The 13,181-nt window shown below is 39.6% G+C and overlaps 1 pseudogene; it reads right to left on the bottom strand.

Annotated features, from left to right (window-relative positions):
- Positions 1–7,436: 7,436 nt before the first annotated feature.
- On the bottom strand, positions 7,437–8,570 carry LOC147465116 (uncharacterized; annotated as a pseudogene).
- Between the last annotated feature and the right edge of the window lie 4,611 nt (positions 8,571–13,181).

Here is a 13,181-nt window from a genome sequence, read left to right as displayed (position 1 = left end):
AGGTAAAATCCCAACACCTGTTTAAATCCTCGTATGTTTGGCAAGTTTTCTACTAGATGACTTGCAAGCCAAGGCATCCCAAACTTCTGGCACGAAAGCCCAATAGAACATGAGATCAAACATTGGATGTAGCCAAATTAGAAGGGCAAGAAGACATGTAACATGAAAAGAGAGTGGACCACAAAGAAAAAAAACTATCAAAAGAATATTGAGACTAGCTCATCGCCAAAGCAAATAATCCAAAGAAAAGAAGGCACAATGAACCATTAAACTGGTAGGAGGGAAACTAGAATGCACGGCCATAGTACCACTATCAGGGAACCGCGAAGACAACCATCGATGTACGCCAAGAAATAAATGAATCTAAGAAGACACAAAATTGAAAACTACCACATTGAAACAAAAATCCACAATCGCCACTACAACAACAATTCAAAGATTACCTTACAGACTTGAGGCCTTACAAAAGCAACAGCTAGTGGGATATATTTAGAATTTTTCACTTCCAATGCCTTTATCCCATCATACTTAGCTCATAGCTCAAGTTCCATCAAGTTTCAACTCATCAATACCACACACCAACTACAAATACCATACAATTCCCATTACCAATGGATGCATAGCCACAATCCAAACATGATGGAATAAAATTGTCAATCCAGTGGGCCAAATGATTGGAAGCGTAGGCTAGCAAGGTGACTTTTGATCCACATCGGCAACTTAGACAATGGTTGGAATCAAGAAACTCAAAATTTAGAATTATAGTGGAATTTTGAATTAATCACACATGACAAGGTTTTGATAGTGAGTAAGTAGTTAACAGAAAATAGAGAAAGCCATCAAAGGACTAGAGCAGCAAACTAAAGAACTGGATAATTTTAATTCCAATGAGAAGGTTGAGAAATGGAACCTAGGGAAAAATCTGAAAGAGTACTAGTCTATGTTAGACCAGAAGCAACCAATTGTTGATAGTTTAAAGGAGGCCCACAATGTAATGAAGTAGTCCATTTTGGATAATTACATCCACTAGTCTCTGGTAGATATCACAAACTTGGAAGGAAATCAATCCCTAAACCATGCGGATCTACAAGATCCGGTTGTAAACATGAAAGAGGACGTGGAAGATAGCGCGACCAAATAAACAAGTGCTTTAGAAAATCAAGCAATAATGGAGCATCTCCAATTAAGCCAAGATGAAGACCAAGAGGACGATGATCTGAGTCAGCATTAGATGGTCTTTACTTGTAGGAACAAGGGGAAAATTTTCATAATCCTAACTATACAATTCTCACTTATAATGAAGTGAATACGATTCCAACTTAAGTATATCATAGTACTTTCTACATGAATTGTTGTGCCTATAGATAAAGTATAGCTTGTGTAAGATCAAGCTGGTGAATTAGATTTCACTCCGAAAGGTAGTTCTCAAACTGACGTATATTGAACTCCTAGCTAAGAAGACCAAGGTTTTCAATCCATGCCATTAGTTTAGATGTATTGTTTATATTCACTAATCCATACTTTTAGTGATTGGTTAACAGGTCAAGGAATTGACTAGATTAATAGAGGTAGGGATTTTGGTGATGCACCTTTACGTTTTTTGTTTTCTAATGCCCTTTTTCCTTGAGGTAAGTATATGATACTTTTCCTCATCATAATAAGTATTCAATTTAATCAATTTAATTTTATTTCATTTTTAAATATGCTTTGAATGAACTTTCACCCACTTATCTCTTTAGGTAGATGACAAGGTCATGTTTGAGGAAAGGATTCTAGGGGTTAGTGTACGTAGTACCTCCTGTGTCAAGCTTCCCTTTCCTTTTCATATGTTAACAACTACAGGCATTAAATTTCTTTTAATTGATTTTCTATCAAAGATTATATGGCTAAAAGGCTGCAAAATCTGGGCTTCCAAATCAAGGAGATTGATGTAGCCAATTTGGAGCAAGGTTTATGATGAATGCCACCTTCACATAGTGAACATCACTATGGGAGACATATTCTATAGGTGAAGAATATGAGTCTCTAGGAGGATTGACACATGCACCTTCTTTCCTAATAATGTAGCGGGATGGAGTCTCTAAGTGTTGATCAAGTCTCACAGACCATTTCAAGCATTTGATATAAGGAAAAATTATAGTGGGGCCAAAATTTGTTAGGCGTATCAACGCATGTTTCAAAATGCTTGCCATAAACCATCCATAATCCAAAATTCAATCATAAATCATAATCCGTTACCCATGACATGGGTGAGGACTCCACCCTTCTTTACGTGATACATAACAATTTTGCAAACCACTTTAGCACACCAATGGTTGCAAAAAATTTGATAGAACAAACATACCAAAAAAATAATCCAAGAGCCACACTAGCTAATACAACAAAAAAAACATAAGCGTATCGATAATTACAAGGGAAATCTTAGTCCTTGATAATAAGCCATAATCATCAATGAACCCAAGTGCCACACTTGGAGTTTTAATTGCACTCATTGTTGGCAAACTCATCCAATACACTTGGTCCTTAAAAACAAATTGTTTTAATGTATTAAAAAAATCCGACTAGCAAGTAAACATAATCTCAAATCACCAACTTAAAATATTTGAACTATATGTGAACAACATACCACAATTGTACATCCTCCTCCTTCTGCATAGAGCTAGTTTTTTTTAACTTAAAAGGATGAAAAGTAGTACACATACGCACATGAGACATCGACACATTCTCTCTAAAATTCCATGGACATTATAACCTCATTACATAACTATAATCATGACACAAAACAGTCCCATCACTTTTTTGGCCAACCATATGCACATTATAACCTCATTACATAACCATAATAATGACACAAAACAACCCCATGATCGCTTTGGCCAGCCATATACCCTAATTTCATCCTTATGGATAAAAGAACTTTTAATTTTTTTTTGGATGCATGCACCGTACACACAAGAGATAGTGTTTGACCCATGTCAATGCATCAAGCTCAACCCTGTAACATAGGTTATCATCATAGCACATCACTCCATTGATATGAACCTCATGCTAACACTATGGTGAAAAAAGAAGCCTTTATATGCAAAGTTAACCACACATTCAAGTTAGAAAAGCATACATCTTCACATAAGGTCAAATTGGTGGAAACAACTCACCGAAACTAATCATAAAGCATATATAAACTTTATATCAAACCCGCAATTCCATACGGTACTGCTCTTTGGTAGCACCCTTACACGAGTAGGCACTCCCACACCAAAAGCACTTGATAACTCATACTCTAGTGGTGGTCTAACTTTAATTATCATGATATCCAAACAAGGTCTTGACTTCATTAAGTGAACTACTCTATCCTATCAATACATATGACAGCCTTCCAAAGAGTTTAATGTCTAAAAACAACTAAAACATGATTAAGGTTTAAAAAGAAATCACGTACGTTTAGTGCATATACACCACACATGAATCTTAATTAAGTTTAAAAAAAAAACTGCTTAAAAAAAACAAATGATGTAAAACCATTTCGTTACATAATTTCATCATTGTTGTATAGAGTTGTATATATGGCCATAAGTTGTATATATTCTGTACCCTCATAGAGTTGTATATATGGCCATAAGTGGTGATCAAATCGAGGGCTATTCCGCCTGAAGAAAGCGATACGAGGCCCTGAACTTATTGTACTAGTGTCGTGCTTGTAGTAGAAGCTGTCAAAATTCTCGCTGCCGTTGTCGAACAGGTTGCCGATATACAGCTCTTCTCGCCGTGTCTGGGTTCTGAGGTCATAAGTCTCCACTCGCACTGCTCTTGCCTACGCAAGAACCAGAATCAGGCAGGTCTGTACTATGCCTCCATCACCTGCTCTCTGCTACATGCGCGCCATCCTCCATCCTCCACTGAATGCGGCCTTCTGATCTGGCGGAAAGGCATCGTTCAAAAGGCGGGAGAAGGGAGTCAAGGGCTTGCTGATCACCAGCGGCTCCCATACGCTCACAGTATTCCTGTGGCCCTTGAAGAACTCCCAGCACCGGCCACTGGCGATATAAGCGGCCTATTAAACTCCAACAATTTTTTTTCTGGAGCGTACTCCGCTATGGCTGCCGGCGCAGGAATCCAGTTCCATGTGTCGGTGTTTGGGTCGAAGGCCACCCACTCGCACTGCCTGCTGGCCAGGCCAAGTGCAGCATTATTTTCCGGCATTTTTCCGCAGAGAAACCAGGGAAGCTGCTCTGCGTCGGCGCCATCAGCGCTGCAGATCATTCTATCCGAGCTAATTGACTCAGGAAACGCATCAAATTAGAGAGAGAGAGAGAGAGAGAGAGAGAGAGAGAGAGAGACAGAGAAAGCAGAGAGAGCAGAGCTTACGAGATTGGGCATGCAGCTGCTGCCTCCAAGAGACAATAGGAGGAGTGGAGGGAGAGAGGATGGCTTCGTGCCAGGAGCGGCCCGTGGCACTCAACCGGACCAGATCCCTGGCGGGCAGTGTGGTGAGGCAGCGCTCCACCAATTCCTGAGGAAGGACATGCCAAATATTGGAAGACAATATCTGATGGCTTGGAGCTATGCGGCGCAGACGAGCAACATTCTTCTCCTCCTGTTGAGAGGCACCATCTGTTATATAAGCACTGAAATATGAGTGCTTCAAGTGATCACGACGAGACATTCAGTACTAGCTTGGTAGTTATGCTGAATGGTCAAAGTCTTTGATGATCATGATTTTCATGGGGACGACTAGATGAATGTGTATGAAATCAAAATAGCATCACCTTTGAATCATAGTCACAAAGGATAGAAAAAGAAGCAACTTGTCAAATTCCATCAAAACAAAAGTGTCTCATTTTTTTTATTGGCAACTAAGAGAGGTACTATGACGGACCCAAGCTACATAGTATTGCAAAAGAAGTGATTGATCCATAGTCACGAAGCACTCTTTGAAGAAAGACTTGTTAGATGTACGTGCCTCTTTGATGGCTTTCCACAACTTCCTGAACATCTCATCTACATCATGTTGATCCATTGCCTTCATTGCAATGCGTATCAATTCTTCATTTTTCATTTCCTTTGTTGTTGCAAGGAACTGTAAATAATAAAGTAGTTTATAAAAGAGGAGAAAACGAAGTCATGATTTTTCAAACAACTCATGGACACGTAAACCTTATAAACCTATATTTATACCTTGCTCAAGGTGCAAGTATCCATCTTACTCTTCTTGATTGTCTTCTTGTTAAGCAAGCTTGTGCGGCTTTGATCCTATTAGCATAAAAGATTCAAGAGTTCTATGAACAAGACAAAGCAACATATCAATAATGATAATCTTGCTTGAGAATTGCTTACATTCTCTAATAAGGTATCTATGAATCTTGCTGGAGTCTTTATAGGCCTAGAGGACCTTGATGTATGTACGTTCTGCCAAAATTGTGTAATAATAGATGCACATTTAGTAGTTGTTAGATAGTGACTTACAATAAGCATTACAAATTAACCAATGTAAGATTTAAGGTGAAAACCACACCACATATGTTTTAGGACTAGTTAACAAGTTGTTGGTTAGGTTATCAAAGGCCTACAAAAAATTAACAAACAATGGAGTAAGTGGCAGCTTCACAAAGAAGAAAGTAAACTACTTCATCGTTTTACAAACGGTGTAAAGAGTACATGGCATTACCTTCCTCTTCTTTGAGGCATTTTGATGTATTAAGCCATCAAAGGCCTAAAAGAAAATGCAATATTTTTTAGTATGTACCCCGTTTAAGCCATATTACATAACTTTAAGATAGTGTAACATGCAATCAATAGGATACCCTTTCCTTTTTTGAGATACCAAGACTTTTTAGAAAGAGCTCATTGACTTGATATTTTTGTCTTTAGGAATCCTAATATTTTTCATTTGCATATCAAGCATAAGCCACATTTTTTTATGTGAGAACACATATGCACATGGTCTCAAATCTAAAGACATACCATCATCTTGTTGATACTTGCAAATTTTATCTCCTTATCCCTTGCATTAGGATTTTCACAAAGCTGCAGCACACAAAATGTCAATTCTAAAAGCATTAAAAATCCAATGGCACTTAAGTAGGAAAAACCTTTACATACCCTTGGGTTTGATTTATTTAACTCCAACACATTTTCCTCCTCATAATCCACAAAAACATGGGTGGAAGTAGTTGCATCTAAGTCTTCATGCTGCACATTTTCCATGAACACGGTATGAGTTTAGAGAACTTACTAGGCGATGTGTCAAAGCTTTTATATTTATTTATTCAAGTCATCTATACAAGAGCTCTCCACTTACCAATTCACTTGGCTTTTCCCCCTTTGTAATGGTGGCCTCTTCCACTTTAGAATTAGCAAGTTTGTTGTTTCTTTTCACCACTTCACTAGGAATCTTCACCTTATCAATTGTGGCTTCTTCCACCTCAAGGATATTTCCATTGTATAACGGGATCCTATAGAACTTAGTGAGAATATCCTTGTCCTAAAATGTATTGATAAGATCATGTCATAAAATCCATCTTTAAAAAAATAAGTTTGAAAGTAACATACACTTTGAGTGAATAATCGCCAATGGATTTGATCCTCCTAGCCCCACAAACTTGTCATGTTTGGGTGGAATCACATCATAGTTGCATAACAATGTTTCATTCACATGGTCACCATGAGTCTTTGCCTATAACATAACAAAAAACAAGCTAGAAGTTAGTGGCATGCTTAAACAAGGAGTGAGTATCATAATTGAGGTAGTAATGATTCAATTGTCGCCACCTCTTGTTTTTGATCCTTGTGTCTCAAGCATAACCATGTGCTCCTTCACTTGCATGTCGTCACAATCAATATCTATGCAAAAAACAAAGTAAGAACCTCAAATAAGGTAATCTAACAACTATAAATTACCATGTAATTAATTACTCTTACCATGTTTGTAGTGCTATCATCATGGCAATAACTAGCCCCTCCGCTAGATATGGTGGTACAATCCTTATGCTTTGTATCAAGAGAGCATAACCGTGAGATAAATATGACATGTGCAAAACTTAAAATGGACAATAAAAAGTCATATCTTAAAGAACATATAATGTATATCTTACCATTGTATAGCAGTCCCATTCAATGGCTCAGGGATATAACAATCTTGCACAAAAGTTTCCGTAAAAGGGTCTCCTCCATCTTCATCTACGTGATTAGCATAAGAGGATATGCTCATGGGATTGCCATAGGTGGTGTGCTTTGGCTAAACAAGCAAAGTATGCATCAAAGTGTCAAGCTACCAAATAAAAATACAATGTTTAGAAGTAACAAAAAAAAAAGCAACGACTGGTGTAGGAGAGTCAGAGTCGAAAAGGAGATTTTCGATCTTTCCGCTCATTTAGAACCGTGCATGAAATTAAAACCGGTTCAAGGAAGTATGGAATCCCGGAACTTGTAAATATTCTTTACTTTTTTACCTCATGCATATAAGGCTCTTCAAAAGGATGCCTTTGACCACAAGATTGTGTGGCATGACCGTGCACAATGTTTGAGGATCTTGTGAGGGTCTTTTGTCAACATAGCATGGAAGGAAAATAATCAAAAGTTAGCTCACAAACTAAGAAACATTGAGAAACACACTTACACACACACACACATTGAGATCACATTAAAGATGTTTAAGAACAAAATTAAAAGCAACTCATGTACTTACATACCTTGGGAGGATCTTCAAAGTGAAGAGCACTCTTCATAAATTGGAGCATGGAGGTGCCCTTGAGTGCTTTCATGGAGCTATCTTGAGAGGGATAGCACCGTTGTCTCCTTGGGTGTATAGTAAGTGGGCTAAGCAAAGGAGGACTTTTCTCTACATTTCCCAACCCCAAACATTTTTTCGGGTTTTTTTGTGTATGCCTCCATTCGAAGACCTTCTCATACACATATGTGACACTCCAATCAAGCTTTACATCTTTTGCAAACACTAGAGTTTTCAACTCGTGCATCTTTCCCTTGATGAATTCCATCAAATTAGTTGAAATCAATGGATCTTTTCGCAAGTTAATTTGTGTGAATGCATGCTTGTCTAAATCCCCAAAACCTTCTTTGAACCAGCCTCTAATTTTTCTCATGCTTACTTGTAAGAAAAATGTTGTTTGTCCCAATATTTTTTAAGGAAAGCTTTTCCTACAAGAGAATGTTCATGTCTGACGGTAGATGGATAGAAAACCCATTTACGCATCACCGGTACGGCATCGGCGTGAAGATATTTCATCTCATGCAACATTTGTAGGTGATCATGATCTTCATTGTCGATTGGATGATGAATAATCCTCGAGGATCTCTCCTAATACTTGGAGCATGTGTGTGTGAACTAGGATTATCATTGAGGATTTGCTTGCTCCATCCTAAAAGCATGTGGCGATGCGAAAAGCTTGTTATTCCAAGCTCTATCCAACCTTTGGATGTCATATATAAGAGTGTTTTGCCGTTGATGCCACTTGATGACACCGCTTGGGAGTACTCACTTGTGACACAAAACTCCTCCACAAAAGAGCTACTACTTTTCGGTTATCCCACAATGCAATGCTTGTGATGCTTTCATTGCTACATAAAATACAATTGCGAAATATCAATACTCTCTCTCTCTCTCTCTCTCTCTCTCTCTCTCTCTCTCTCTCTCGCTCTCTCTCTCCATCCAGACAATTGTATACTTATACACACAAATTGCCTTCACATCTCTCCTCTAGTCAAGGACAAAAAGTCATATTTATACCATGGACTATCTAAAAATCATAAAGTATTGGATGAAAGAGAAGAATTTGAAGGGATTTGATGCATAAAATTGGTAGTGAAGGAAGGATTATTAATTCCCTTTCAATGATTCTAATGTAGTTTGAATTTGAAAACACTTAAGATCTTGCTTGTTACCCCCTATCATTCATATGGAATGTCTGTATTTAATGAAAATAAATGCATTAAAGTATAGTATTTAGCCTAATATGATTGAATATGGCTCTTACCTTCTTGCAATGTTATGCTGGTCCATTGTCGATTGTCGAGGTCTTGAGCTAGTGGCAAGAGAGGATAGTTAGGAGGTATATTTGAGTTAGTGGCCTGAAGAAGAAGATTTCCAGCCTTGATGTTCCAAAAGAATCGATCTATGGCCCATAAGAAACTCCAGCTTTGTCAATGGTGCACCAAAACCACATTTTCGAGTTGCATTCTCATGCAACGTCTGCCTAACGAATGAGACTGTGGGTGTTTATGAGAGAGAGAGAGAGAGAGAGAGAGAGAGAGAGAGAGAGAGAGAGAGAGAGAGAGAAAGAGAGAGAGAGAGAGTCATGCTCTCTTGCAAGCCCTCAAGCCGGCCCGGACTTCTGCGCCTCCATAGAGAGAGAGAGAGAGAGAGAGAGTGAGTCTACCCGCCAACAGTACATAAGCAAGTGGTGCAGGCCAGATGTGTGTGTGTGTGTGTGTGTGTGTGTGTGTGTGTGAGAGAGAGAGAGAGAGAGAGAGAGAGAGAGAGAGAGAGAGAGAGAGAGAGAATATGCTGTCCTGCAAGCCCTCAAGCCGCCCGAACTTTTGCGCCAAGAGTGAAGCTGTCGCCTCTAATAAAAGCTACCTGGGTGCATGTCTAATACATTGCTAGCCAGTACTGGAGGGGGGGGGGGGGGGGGGGGGGGGGGAGAGAGAGAGAGAGAGAGAGAGAGAGAGAGAGAGAGAGAGAGAGAGAGAGAGAGAGAGAGAGAGAGAGACGGAGAGAGACGGATGCAAGTCCTGACTCCCAACTTCCCAAGCAACATACTGTTGACCTGCAAAATTGATTCTCAAACGCTCAGTTGTTCAGCAACTCCCAATCTCTGGTAGGCTGCAAAGAGAAAGCGCGCGCAAGTTGGACTCGAGTCAAATTTCTACACTAAGATTGTAAATTGTATCCATAAATAAACCCTTAGGGTGCTTTTTTCTCCTACATTAAGGGCATCTTTTTGTGGATTCTAATTATGAATTATTGCTTGATGATTATGAGAGAGAGAGAGAGAGAGAGAGAGAGAGAGAGAGAGAGAGAGAGAGAGAGAGAGAGAGAGAGAGTACATGCATGTGAGATGTGCATATGACAGCACATGGAACAAGCTGCTTGATGATTAGAAGAGAGAGAGAAAGAGAGAAGAGCATATGCATGTGAGATGTGCATATGACGGTACATGGAACAAGCTACACTTGCCTGCAGGAAACCCTAGTACGGTGAGTGTGGTGGAATATTTGCAAAACTTGGGCTTCCACACCAACAAGGCAATGGTGAGAAAGCAGGACAGGCATCCCATGCACATCACTCGGCGTGGCCACGTCATATGGACTGCTTCAAGGGCTCCTACCAACAATACAACACCCTCCAGCCATGTCGCATTTTTTCTTTCCTTAATGATAATTCTAAAGAATGTTGCACGATGGGCTTCACGTGTGAAAAGAGTGACAAAGAAGTGCCACTAATGAGGAACATCATTTTAGCCCTATCTGAGGTTTGTGCAGTCTGGCGCATCACCGCCACCACAAGAAGATTTAGAAATTATCTCATGTAGGAAAACGGAGTCTTTTTGAGTGTTTTTCATACAATGAATAACATCATGAGCTTGTGCTTGAGAGGCACCGCATACCTAGCTAGGTACGATTGGGGGCAAGGGACCATCGGCCCCCCACCTGGCCAGCGGTCGCCTGCCCCCAATCGTACCTAGCTAGGTATGCGTTGCCTCCCTCACAAAAGCTCACGATGTTAAGTCACAATGTTGCCATCCCCCCAGCTACATTGTCAAAGAGGTGAAAGCTGCTACATGCTACTAAAAGACATTGAAGAGGATATTGTCCCCTCCCAAGTATGTTATTTTTGTTTGTCCTCCTCTTTCTAGTTAGTTAGTACTTAGTAGTCTTCTCTTTCTAAGTATAACCTCCCTTTAGTTCATGACTTCTAGTGTCTAACCCATGTCAACATCTTTGGAAAGGCCATAGGTCCATAAGAAACAAGTATATGTTGTTTTGTTTGGAGAGATTCCTTCACTTCGCATCAACTAGAAACAACACAGGGCTACTTGACTCTACACTTCTTGAGCATACCTTGCAACCAAACGGTTCCTTGCAACCAAAGTGTTCCAAGAGATGACATTTTAAACACAAAGGTTATCAAGAACTCTTTGTGCTTTTGTGAAGGAGTTGCATTTGGCATACATATGGACCAAAGCTTTCATGGGGCAATCCTTAGCAATGTGCCCAAACTGCGAAATGCGAGACATTGAACATATCCATTGTGCTTCTCATGCTCTTCCTCTTCAACTTATAATTTTCCAAACATTATTGTAGAGCACGCTTGGCAGAACTGCTACCCCAAAGAGATGACATCCTAAGCAAGAAGCTCATCCACAAGCTGTAACACTTCAATTCACTTCAACAAGTTGCATACTTGTATGAGGCATCAATGTGAGGACCGTGGTTAATGAACTTCTTACTTGATAATCTTGACTCGAAGCACCTACCTGTAGCCACCCACACCGATATATACAAGTGGGTTTCATGTGGTTGCTCATGAGTCCCTGACTCTACCTCAAACTATAGGAAGCACTTCAAGCGGGTTTAATTGGTGTCCATGCCAATCATGTGGCTTATCCTACCTACAAGTAGACTCTATAAACATTTCATCTTACTAGGTCGGAAGAGAGATCAAACAAGAAGAAGAAGAGTCCTTTTAACATCACAAGAAAATTCTTAAGAGGCCTTAAAGATATATCCTATAAAATTCTCAACAAGGAGCAGCCAAGATTAATTCCCATACAAATATATTTCATATTTTAGAAACTCCTATTTAACCATGAGGTTAAGCAAGGTCTAATTGTTGATTTTGCTTTGCCCTCTAGGATTCCTCTAGCTTGGAGTCCCCTTTGATATCAAGGGTAAAATATTTTCATTGTTCCAACTCTTGCGTCATTTTTTCAAACCACCATCTTCATCATCACTCCACCTACACTCTTGAACTATTCTAAGACATGGCTCTTGTTTTTATCTCATTCACCGTACATTCATGAACATTACGCTAACGTAAGCTGGAGTATAGTAGAAGGATTTCATAACCAACATGGGTCTTTCACATTCATCTTGTCTAATGTCTTCGTTATACTATGAATTCAAACTTATCAATATTGTAGGTAGTAAACATTGTTAACCCAAATCTGAGACCATTTTGGATAGCCCAATTACAAGCAATGAAATGGGTGTGGGATATAGGTGGATGTTGGGACCATGGGATGCATACCATACTGAAGTGAAGAGAATATTATTTTGGCTACAAAATCTCATGCAAATAAACACATGTTGGTGCATCTAAATAGACTTCCTGACACTCCATCTGAGCAAAGCTTTCTAGGATTGCCTCATTATGCCCCTACTTTGCAAACCCTACGAGTAATGCATTCCATGATGTTGTATCATGTATAGGGTATAGGAAGGCCTATTCTTTGTATACAATTAAAGGGAATCACAACATTGGGCGTTCCCTTCACATATGATATTGGGCATATCTTGCGAGGCTGTGTTTAGATTCCCAATTAACCTTCAGGCTGGGTCTATACCTGCTCCAAGCCTTCCAGAGTGTTTTGAGGAGATCTGATCCTTTTGTTGTTACCTCGATAGGGCCAAAGAAAAGAGTAAACCATGGGATATTGGAAACTCCTTGGACTCCTATCAGTTGGAACTTGTCCAGGTGTCGGAACAGCAGAGAGGCATTATTGTGCACAAGCGAGTGGTGAGGAAGCTTAAACATGATAAAAGTAGTTGTGACGATGAGACGGCAGAGGGAGCTGTGGCTCTGCCATTCTCTTCACGCTAGTGTTCGCAAAAAATGTGTCTCAACTTAATATCGTGCCATTTTCAATTTTAAAGATGCCGGTTGAGGGTAAGGGGAAACTAGAGAAAAATAGTGTAAAAACTTGAAAAAATAACCTAATTTCCTTAAATTTCCTCTTGAGAAAATTAAGAAAAGAAATTTTGTATGTCTGGAAAAATGATTTTTCTCGAGCACTGCTTCACGCCATCGCTAGAGCTAGGGCTACCTAGGGGAAAAGTTCAGAGCTTAACTCACATGTCATTGTCTCACACATGGCAGGATCAAACCTTTTACTCTTTCCAAATGAAACTCTTAGGGTAAAGGGGTCCTGATCACTGATCTTCCC

This window comes from Adiantum capillus-veneris, chromosome 1 (assembly GCF_014529385.1).
Source record: "Adiantum capillus-veneris isolate H3 chromosome 1, ASM1452938v2, whole genome shotgun sequence".
Taxonomy (NCBI): Eukaryota; Viridiplantae; Streptophyta; class Polypodiopsida; order Polypodiales; family Pteridaceae; genus Adiantum; species Adiantum capillus-veneris.
Note: the sequence above shows the minus strand (reverse complement) of the source record. Positions and strands in the feature narration are given on the sequence as shown.